Genomic DNA, 10,390 nt, shown 5'->3' with positions numbered 1-10,390 from the left:
ACTCAGCGGTCTCCCCAGGTGATCCCAAGGCTTCAGCCAAAGCTTCAGCCAAGGCTTGCTTTACCAGCAGGATGGCTGATGGTTTGAAATCAGCTCCGTCGTCAGCTTGCTGGACCCCAGAGGTGGAAGGCATTTCTTGAAAATGGGTTCTGGTAGCTTTTAAAACGTTTGTTGGAGCCATATTAAAAGTCTTTGTGAATTTAGAACAAAGATAAAACTTTAAGAGCAGCATTGTACAGAAAAGGAAAGTCGCTTTTCTGTAAATTTGCTATTATTTTGAAAAGTTCAGATTGGAAGTTCTCTTAAAATTTCGAAAGACTTGACGAATCTTAAAAGCATCAGGCTATTACTTTAAGAGGTTATCAAAGAATAACAACTAATGAAACAACGAATGATTGAATGAAGCCACGTGGTAGCTTAGCATAGCTTTGCTTGGGGCCTTGTTGACCCAAAAATAAAGTTAAGCGTTTAAAGAAAAAGAGTGGAAGAGAGTTGCAGAGCGCTCCAAGAGGGTTACAAGAGCGACTCTGTTCTAACTTTTTAAAGTGGACTTACATCATTAAACTCTGCCTATTCAGGGTGTGTAATTTCAGAGAAACTTCGTGTTAAAGGCAGACAAATGATTCAACTATTTAAACACATTAAATATTTTGGCATGCTATTTGTTCTAAGACACTCAAATGGATACACATTATTAATAATCACTTAAACACATTCTTTGGATAAACAATACTTCAACATATTGATAATGCAGAACGATCACACTTAAACAGAGTTACAAGGAACACGTCAATAAAATAGAATGATTATATGCAAAGCACTTTGTTTGATTAATCAATACAGACACATTAGACGTTTTTCTATATGAATAAAAGAAAACTGATGCATTTTATTTTATTTTAAGCAAAGGTCTTTTCCTTAATTTAGACCTAGAGATAATAGCTGGTTGTCAAGGCTCAGAGTTTATGACCATGTCTTATCCTGGAAGAGCTCTTCTTGCAGTGTCTGGAGAGGTTCTGGTCTTGGTGTGAAAGCATAAAAGGTGGGTTTTTTGGGCCTGGGGAAGTTCCGATTATGAAGTGAAGCAATTATAATGTCATGTAATTCATAGTGACCAAAACTTAATTGATAAACAAGCAAGGGCTCCTTTGAAGAACTTGAGTTACAGGTCTGTTATGGGGTGGGCCACAGTGTGGAGACCCACGGGGATGTCAACAGCTTATCTCCAAATGGGCTTAGGAATTTCTCAGTTGGGAATGAAAACACAGCAGTCTCTGTCCTCAGTTCAAAAACCTCAGGTTTTGTTGAGAAAACAATGTATTTAACTAGGGCGACTAGAGGCCATGCGCTACATCTTCAACCTATATTCAGTTGAATACACCACATATTTAATGTTCAAACTGATTTTTACTTTTGTGCAAATATTTGCTCATTTTGAAATGGATGCCTGCAACACATTTCAAAATAGTTGGGACTGGGGCAACAAAAGACTGGGAAAGTTGATGAATGCTCAAAGAACACCTGTTTGGAACATCGCACAGGTGAATAGGTTAATTGGAAACAGGTGAGTGTCATGATTGGGTATAAAAGGAGCATCTCCAAAAGGCTCAGCCATTCACAAGCAAAGATGAGCTAAGGATCACCACTTTGTGAACAACTGCGTGAAAAAATAGTCCAACAGTAGATCCAACAGAGCAATGTTTCTCAACGTTCAGTTGCAAGGAATTTAGGGATTCCATCATCTACAGTCCATAATCAAAAGATTCAGAGAATCTGGAGAATTTTCTACACGTAAGCGGCAAGGGCGCAAACCAACATTGAATGTCCGTGACCTTCGATTCCCTCAGGCGGCACTGCATTAAACACCGACATCATTGTGTAAGGGATCTTACCGTGTGGGCTCAGGAACACTTAAGAAAACCATTATCAATTAACACAGTTCATCGCTACATCTACAAGTACAAGTTAAAACGCTACCATGCAAAGTGACAGCCATACATCAACAACATCCAGAAACGCCGCCGCACTTCTCTGGGCCCGAGCTCATTTGAAATGGACACATGCAAAGTGGAAAAGTGTGCTGTGGTCTGATGAGTCTACATTTCAAATTGTTTTTGGAAATCATGGACGTGTCCTCCGGACAAAAGAGGAAAAAGACCATCCAGATTGTTAGCAGCACAACGTTCAAAAGCCAGCATCTGTGATAGTATGGAAGTGTGTTACTGCCCATGGCATGGGCAACTTACACATCTATGATGGCACCATCAATGCTGAAAGGTACATCCAGGTTTTGGAGCAACACGTGCTGCCATCCAAGCAACGTCTTTTTCAGGGACGTCCCTGCTTATTTCAGCAAGACAATGCCAAGACACATTCTGCACGTGTTACAACAGCGTGGCTTCATAGTAAAAGAGTGTGGGTACTACAGTAGACTGGCCTGCCTGCAGTCCAGACCTGTTGCCCTTTGAAAATGTGTGGCGGATTATGAAACGCAAAATACGACAACGGAGCCCCTGGACTGTTGAACAACTGAAGTTGTACATCAAGCAAGAATGGGAAAGAATTCCACCTACAAAACTTCAACAATTAGTGTCCTTGGTTCCCAAACGCTTATTGAGTGTTGTTAGAAGGAAAGGTGATGTAACACAGTGGTAAACATACCACTGTCCCAGCTTTTTTGAAACGTGTTGCAGGCATCTATTTCAAAATGAGCACATATTTGCACAAAATCAATAAAGTATATCAGTTTGAACTTTAAATATCTTGTCTTTGTGGTGTATTCAATTGGGTATACGAGCATGCAAGTATACGATGCATTACTCCCCATGAAGGAGTTATGCATTATCTGCATTATATTGAGCCTTAGAACTTTTCAGCCTACCCTCGAAGGTTGAAGAGGATTTGCAAATCATTGTATTCTGTTTTTATTTACACTCAACAAAAATATAAACGCAACACTTTTGGTTTTGCTCCCATTTTGTATGAGATGAACTCAAAGATCTAAAACTTTTTCCACATACACAATCTCACCATTTCCCTCAAATATTGTTCACAAACCAGTCTAAATCTGTGATAGTGAGCACTTCTCCTTTGCTGAGATAATCCATCCCACCTCACAGGTGTGCCATACCAAGATGCTGATTAGACACCATGATTAGTGCACAGGTGTGCCTTAGACTGTCCACAATAAAAGGCCACTCTGAAAGGTGCAGTTTTGTTTATTGGGGGGGGGGGGGATACCAGTCAGTATCTGGTGTGACCACCATTTGCCTCATGCAGTGCAACACATCTCCTTCGCATAGAGTTGATCAGGTTGTCAATTGTGGCCTGTGGAATGTTGGTCCACTCCTCTTCAATGGCTGTGCAAAGTTGCTGGATATTGGCAGGAACTGGTACACGCTGTCGTATACGCCGGTCCAGAGCATCCCAAACATGCTCAATGGGTGACATGTCCGGTGAGTATGCGGCCATGCAAGAACTGGGACATTTTCAGCTTCCAAGAATTGTGTACAGATCCTTGCAACATGGGGCCGTGCATTATTCCTGCTGCAACATGAGGTGATGTTCCTTGGATGTATGGCACAACAATGGGCCTCAGGATCTCGTCACGGTATCTCTGTGCATTCAAAATGCCATCAATAAAATGCACCTGTGTTCTTCGTCCATAACAGACGCCTGCCCATACCATAACCCACCACCGCCACCATGGCCACTCGATCCACAACATTGACATCAGAAAACCGCTCACCCACACGACGCCACACACGCTGTCTGCCATCTGCCCTGGACAGTGTGAACCGGGATTCATCCGTGAAGAGAACACCTCTCCAACGTGCCAAACGCCAGCGAATGTGAGCATTTGCCCACTCAAGTCGGTTACGACGACTAACTGGAGTCAGGTCGAGACCCCGATGAGGACGACGAGCATGCAGATGAGCTTCCCTGAGACAGTTCCTGACAGTTTGTGCAGAAGTCTTTGGTTATGCAAACCGATTGTTTCAGCAGCTGTCCGAGTGGCTGGTCTCAGACGATCTTGGAGGTGAACATGCTGGAGGTGGAGGTCCTGGGCTGGTGTGGTTACACGTGGTCTGCGGTTGTGAGGCTGGTTGGATGTACTGCCAAATTCTCTGAAACGCCTTTGGAGACGGCTTATGGTAGAGAAATGAACATTCAATACACGAGCAACAGCTCTGGTTGACATTCCTGCTGTCAGCATGCCAATTGCACGCTCCCTCAAATCTTGCGACATCTGTGGCATTGTGCTGTGTGATAAAACTGCACCTTTCAGAGTGGCCTTTTATTGTGGGCAGTCTAAGGCACACCTGTGCACTAATCATGGTGTCTAATCAGCATCTTGATATGGCACACCTGTGAGGTGGGATGGATTATCTCAGCAAAGGAGAAGTGCTCACTGTCACAGATTTAGACTGGTTTGTGAACAATATTTGAGGGAAATGGTGATATTGTGTATGTGGAAAAAGTTTTAGATCTTTGAGTTCATCTCATACAAAATGGGAGCAAAACCAAAAGTGTTGCGTTTATATTTTTGTTGAGTGTACATTTTACAGAAAGTCCCAACTTCATTGGAGTTGGGGTTGTACTTTGAACATTTGACTCTCTGCTCTGCCCAGGATACTATGTATAGCTGAGGTCAGAAGAATAAAAATCAACCATGTTATTTTGTCACCGTTTATATAGCCCCAAGCCCATATTCTGAATTCTTAGATGAATTTGGTGAGTTTATCTCTAATTTGGCAACCCGTGCTGATATTTTGAATGTTGGTAACTTCAACATTCATGAAATCAAGCTTTCTGACCACCTCTGCAAATCATTCATGGACATTATACAGTAGATGTATTAGGATTCCAGCAGTGCATTCAGGGTTCGACTCACATTTGTGGAAATACCCTGGATTTGATCCTCGTTCATGGTATCGCTGTCACAGATATGGACATCGTGCCTCTTGCGTCAGTGACTTCAGATCACTTACTTGTTAAGTTTACAGTCTCTTTGCCTTGTTCACTAGAACAACAAATGTATCTATCGTCACAGCGACACATCAACTCCAATTACAACTTTTAAAAATTATAACTACAATTGAACTTGGAGCCAGACTGCCTGATATCTTAGCGTCACTTGTGGAAACTGACCATTCAATGTTGTCTTGTGTACAGCTTAAACTCAGCACTTACAACCACATTGGACATGATTGCTCCACCTACATTAAAACCACGCCCCCCCACCCCCCAAAACACACTTGTCTTGGTTCAGTGATTACCTACGTGGCCTCAAGCACAAGTTTAGAGGTCTAGAGCAAAAATGGCATAGTAAGTATTCCACCTTTTATGGTGCGATGCTATTCTGGACTATAAGTGTGCACTATTTGCAAAACTGACCTATTACTCTGATTTGATTCACAAAAACAAGCATAATAATTTAAAGTTCCTCTTCGACACAGTGGCAACACTTATTCACAGACAACTACCTGTAAGTCGCCCTCCATTTACAGCCCAAGATTTCTTAATTACTTTGAAAAATAAATACATGACATTAGGTTAAATATAGCACAGCATGCCTTAGTCTGGCCACTACCCTGTTATTGAGGTGGGTGTCATCACTGATACATCGAGATTGACCGAATTTGATATTATTTTACTCGGTGTACTGAACGCACAACCTGCCTGTTCAATCTCATACCAACAAAACTGTTTAAGGACCTGTGGCCTACTCTTTGGCCTACTGTGTTGGAAATTATTAATCTGTCACTACGTTTGGGATCTGTTCCTAAATGTTTCTTGTCTGCAGTGATTAAACCATAACTATAAAGAAACCTAATCTTGACCCTGGTGTACTGATAAATTATAGGTCGATATCAAACCTCTCACATTACTCTAAGATTTTTGAAAAAATGGTTTCACAGCATCTTGTGAACCACCTTACTAATCTCTTTGAGCCACTGCAGTCTGCATTTAGAACATACCATTCCATGGAGACAGCTTTCACTAAAATGGAATATGAGTGTTGAACCATTCCAAATTGGATTTTATGTTGATTCATTGGTAAAGAGAGAAAAAAAATGACCAAAATTACAGCGTGCCTAAAATTTTTGCCCAGTGCTGTATGTATGTCCCAAGTCTGTATTGCAGCTCCTTTACATTTCAAGCAACAAAAACATCAAATGATGTAATAGTATACATTTTATTATACAATGTACACTGTAAAAAAATCTGACCAATGTTTATTCAAAACAGTTGTGGCAGCAAAATGACACATAATATAACAGAATACATTTTAAGTTCTGCAATTTTGAATGAAAGTACTGAATGCATTAACTTAACCTAAACCAAAAAATTAAGTATATAATTAATGCATAAGCACACCAAATGGCAAATGTCAGCTCTCCCTAGTTTGTCCCTGAGTCAAAGTTATACACACGCATGCACACATACATGTACACAGATGCTGCTTCGCTTTTAATATATTGTGGCGAGCTGTGCAGAAGAACAAAAACTGAGCCGGAACTTTTTGTCTTTTCTGCATTCTGCCCCAAGCTGTTGTGGGTTGCGTCAGACGGAACCCAGCGCTAAAAATAACCAGAAAGCGGTTCCAATAACAAAATCAATTTATTTATTTCACCTGCTGGTGCATAATAAAGTGCAAAAACTAAAATAGCGTCCTTCTGGTGGAGTGAAGGCTGGCACGCTCTCCAGCACCCAAAAGGATCGAAGCCCGGGGCTCCCGGACTCACTATCACCGCCAAACACCCCCCAGGTGGACACGACAAACCGACTCTCTGCGAAGGATAGAAGAGGTGAGGTAAGTCAGCATCTACAACCAATATCCTTCAAAAGACACACACTATCAGCAACACATTCAGGTCTGTATTTTAAGCTTTATGCAAATGAGCAGCTTCTCACAACAGGTGGAGGATCACTTGTCCACACGCCACAGCAGTGAGAAGCAAGCTGCACAATTCTCATCACAATTCAAATATACTGCGTAACAAAATACCAAGTTACTATCGACAATTAGTCAAACACTTAATCACCTCTGATGTGTGCTGACAGCATGTGTCCCTCACCTTTCCTCCTTCACGGGCTCGATGTGTCAAACCCAGGCGCGGTCCTCAGCGTCTCACAAACGAACATCACAAGGTCGAGTTCCCGGCAGTTCTGCTTGAATCACACATGACTTAAATGCAGAACGCCATCCAATTATCTGCTTCAGCTGAAAGTCTTTAAGGCTGTACGTGAGCACCATTCACAGGTGCTGCACATGATGTTGATGAGGGTGAAGGACTCTTCAGCCAGCACCTTATCCACAGACAAATCAGTTTTCATGCCACCTGGAGAGCAAAGAAAAGAAAAGAACACCAAAATGTCCAGCCACACCCCCCAATACACAACAGTACCCCCCCTTTAACGGGAAGCCTCCCGGCGACCGAACAGACCAGGCCCGAGAACAGCACCTCCCTCCGGGGTCCTCGTCAGGAAGCAGACAGCACAACGCTCCCAAGGTCCACCACAGACAGCAGGACAGGGCACCGCAGCTGGAAGGCCGGCTGGCATCAACAAAAACCCCAAAACAGTCCCCAGTACAATCCAACACACAAGAAAAAACACAAAACCCACCCAACACCTCCCCAGGGGACCGTCCCATCCAACCCCGGGAAGAAAAGAAAAACACCCAAACGCAAAAACCCAACACAGCCCCAGAAACACAATACAAACATAAATGCATAAAAGAAAAATAACAAACAACCCCCCCCAGAATGACCTGCAGAGCCCAACCCCCCCCCAGAAGGCCTTTACCGCCAGTTCCAGGAGGAACAGCCAGAACCAGAATCCCACAAAGGTCCCCAGGTGTACATGGAGCAAACGGCACCCCCCAGAGGACCGTACCATCAACCCCAGGAGGTACCCTCCCCACAACCCCGGAACCCCAGACCCGGCAACACTTGGCTAGTTGGCCCCAAGCCAATTCCCCCCCAGAGGACCGTCCCATCAACCCTGGAGGTGGAACCCGGAAGGAAACAAAACAAAATCAAAATCCAACCCCCGGAGGACTACCAAAAACAACCCCGGGGGCAAATAAAACAACCGTAAACCCTGTCACCTTCCCCGGCACCCCGAAAGACCCCAGGTCCCTCCCAGAGCCCCTCGCCGGCTCAATTTTGGCGAACGGCTCAAAACATCAAGCCGGGGAAGGGAACAGGAAAAACTAACCCAGCCCCAACCCCAAGGCGCAGCGGAAAACCGGAAATACGTCCGGTGCCCCAACTCGACCATACCCCAGCCTCTCGGGAGGGATGGAACTACCGAAATGGCGAACGGCAACAGATTGGCCCACCCCACCGACTGAGGTATGTTCCCGCTGCACCACACCCCGGCAACACCAATGACGAACGGTACAAAGGCTCACCGAGGCTGGAGTGGAACCGGGCCCTAACCAAATCAAGAAAAACGCCCCTAACACCCCCCCCCCCCCCCCCCCAGGTGCAGAGGTCTTCTGAGAACGCTCAGCGTGACCAACCTGCACCACCCCACAACCCACAAGACGAACGGTCTTGGGGCAAGTGAGGTTGGGGTTAGGGATGTAGGGAAATAAAAAACAACAAAATAAAACGACCCAACAACCCAAACAGAAAATACCTAAAAACACATAAAAAACAACAATCAAGTGAGCCCAGACGGGCTTCTAACCGCCTAACATTCACTCCACCAGACACGCCTCTAACTCCCCAAACAAATTATAACCCCTATTTAAAGAAAACAAAACATTAACCCATACAAGATTTTTTTTTTTTTTTTTTTTTTTTTTGTGTGTGTTATTTTACCTGTCCCAGAACACCTGGAGATACGTCACCATTATTTTTCTTGACGCTTATATGTTGGGGCAATACAGTGATCTCCGCTCGTCCGAGCTGCATGGGCTCGTCAGCAAGAGGAGCCAGAGGTCCCGTCGGAGGAGCCTCAGTGGGGCGAAGAAGAGGCGGCCCAGATCTGTGTCGGGGAAAGCCCCGAGACGAAAAAACCCGCTCTGATGGCCGCCCTCTCTCGCGTCCACGCTCCTTCATCTGATCATCTAGATGAATCACCAACGATATTAGCTCATCTAAATCGTTTGGCTCGTCACGGACTGCCAGCTCGTCTTTTAATGACTCATTTAACCCTTCTACAAACACTCCTCGTAAAGCTGTGGCGTTCCAACCTGACTGAGCAGAAAAAATCCGGAAGTCCACGGAATACTCCGCCACACTCCGCCTCCCCTGCCTGAGATTCAGCAACCGTTGGGCAATGGTATTCGTTTTCACCGGATGGTCAAAAACCAGTCGGAAGTCCCGGGAGAAATCCTTAAAGGATCCTAACAATGGCGAGTTGTTACTCCACAACGCTGTGACCCAAGCTAAAGCGTCACCTCGGAGCAAATTTGTCACATATGAAACACGGCTCCCATCAGAAAAGAAGGAAGCCGGTCGCTGAGCAAAAACCAGAGAACATTGCATCAAAAACGAAGCACAAGCTTCGACGTCTCCCGCATAAGGCTCCGAATGACAAATAATCGGTTCGGACGCCGAATCTCTGGGTGACGGAGTTATCTGCACCGGTATCGATGGTGCCGCAGCTGGAGCAGCAGGAAGCGGAACGGCTTGCGCTGCAAGCTCCGTAACACGGGCGTCTGTTTGTTTAATTTGGTTTGCGAGATGCTGTAATTGCTCCCATATTTTCTCCAAGTGTTCTTGAACTTTTTCGGCAAAAGGAACCGCCTCTGCCGCTGGGTCCATTATGGAATGGCCGGGAACTACTGTTATGTGTCGACGCGGGTTGAGGAGCGGACCTGCGTCAGACGGAACCCAGCGCTAAAAATAACCAGAAAGCGGTTCCAATAACAAAAACAATTTATTTATTTCACCTGCTGGTGCATAATAAAATGCAAAAACTAAAATAGCGTCCTGGTGGAGTGAAGGCTGGCACGCTCTCCAGCGCCCGGTGCTCCCAGACTCACTATCACCGCCAAACACCCCCAAGTGGACATGACAAACCGACTCTCTGCGAAGGATAGAAGAGGTGAGGTAAGTCAGCATCTACAACCAATATCCTTCAAAAGACACACACTATCAGCAACACATTCAGGTCTGTATTTTAAGCTTTATGCAAATGAGCAGCTTCTCACAATAGGTGGAGGATCACTTGTCCGCACGCCACAGCAGTGAGAAGCAAGCTGCACAATTCTCATCACAATTCAAATATACTGCGTAACAAAATACCAAGTTACTATCGACAATTAGTCAAACACTTAATCACCTCTGATGTGTGCTGACAGCATGTGTCCCTCACCCTTCCTCCTTCACGGGCTCGATGTGTCAAACCCAGGCGCGGTCCTCAGCGT

Source organism: Thalassophryne amazonica, chromosome 8, assembly GCF_902500255.1.
Source record: "Thalassophryne amazonica chromosome 8, fThaAma1.1, whole genome shotgun sequence".
NCBI classification, from domain to species: Eukaryota; Metazoa; Chordata; class Actinopteri; order Batrachoidiformes; family Batrachoididae; genus Thalassophryne; species Thalassophryne amazonica.
The sequence above is the reverse complement of the archived record's forward strand: the minus strand, read 5'-3'. Positions refer to the sequence as shown.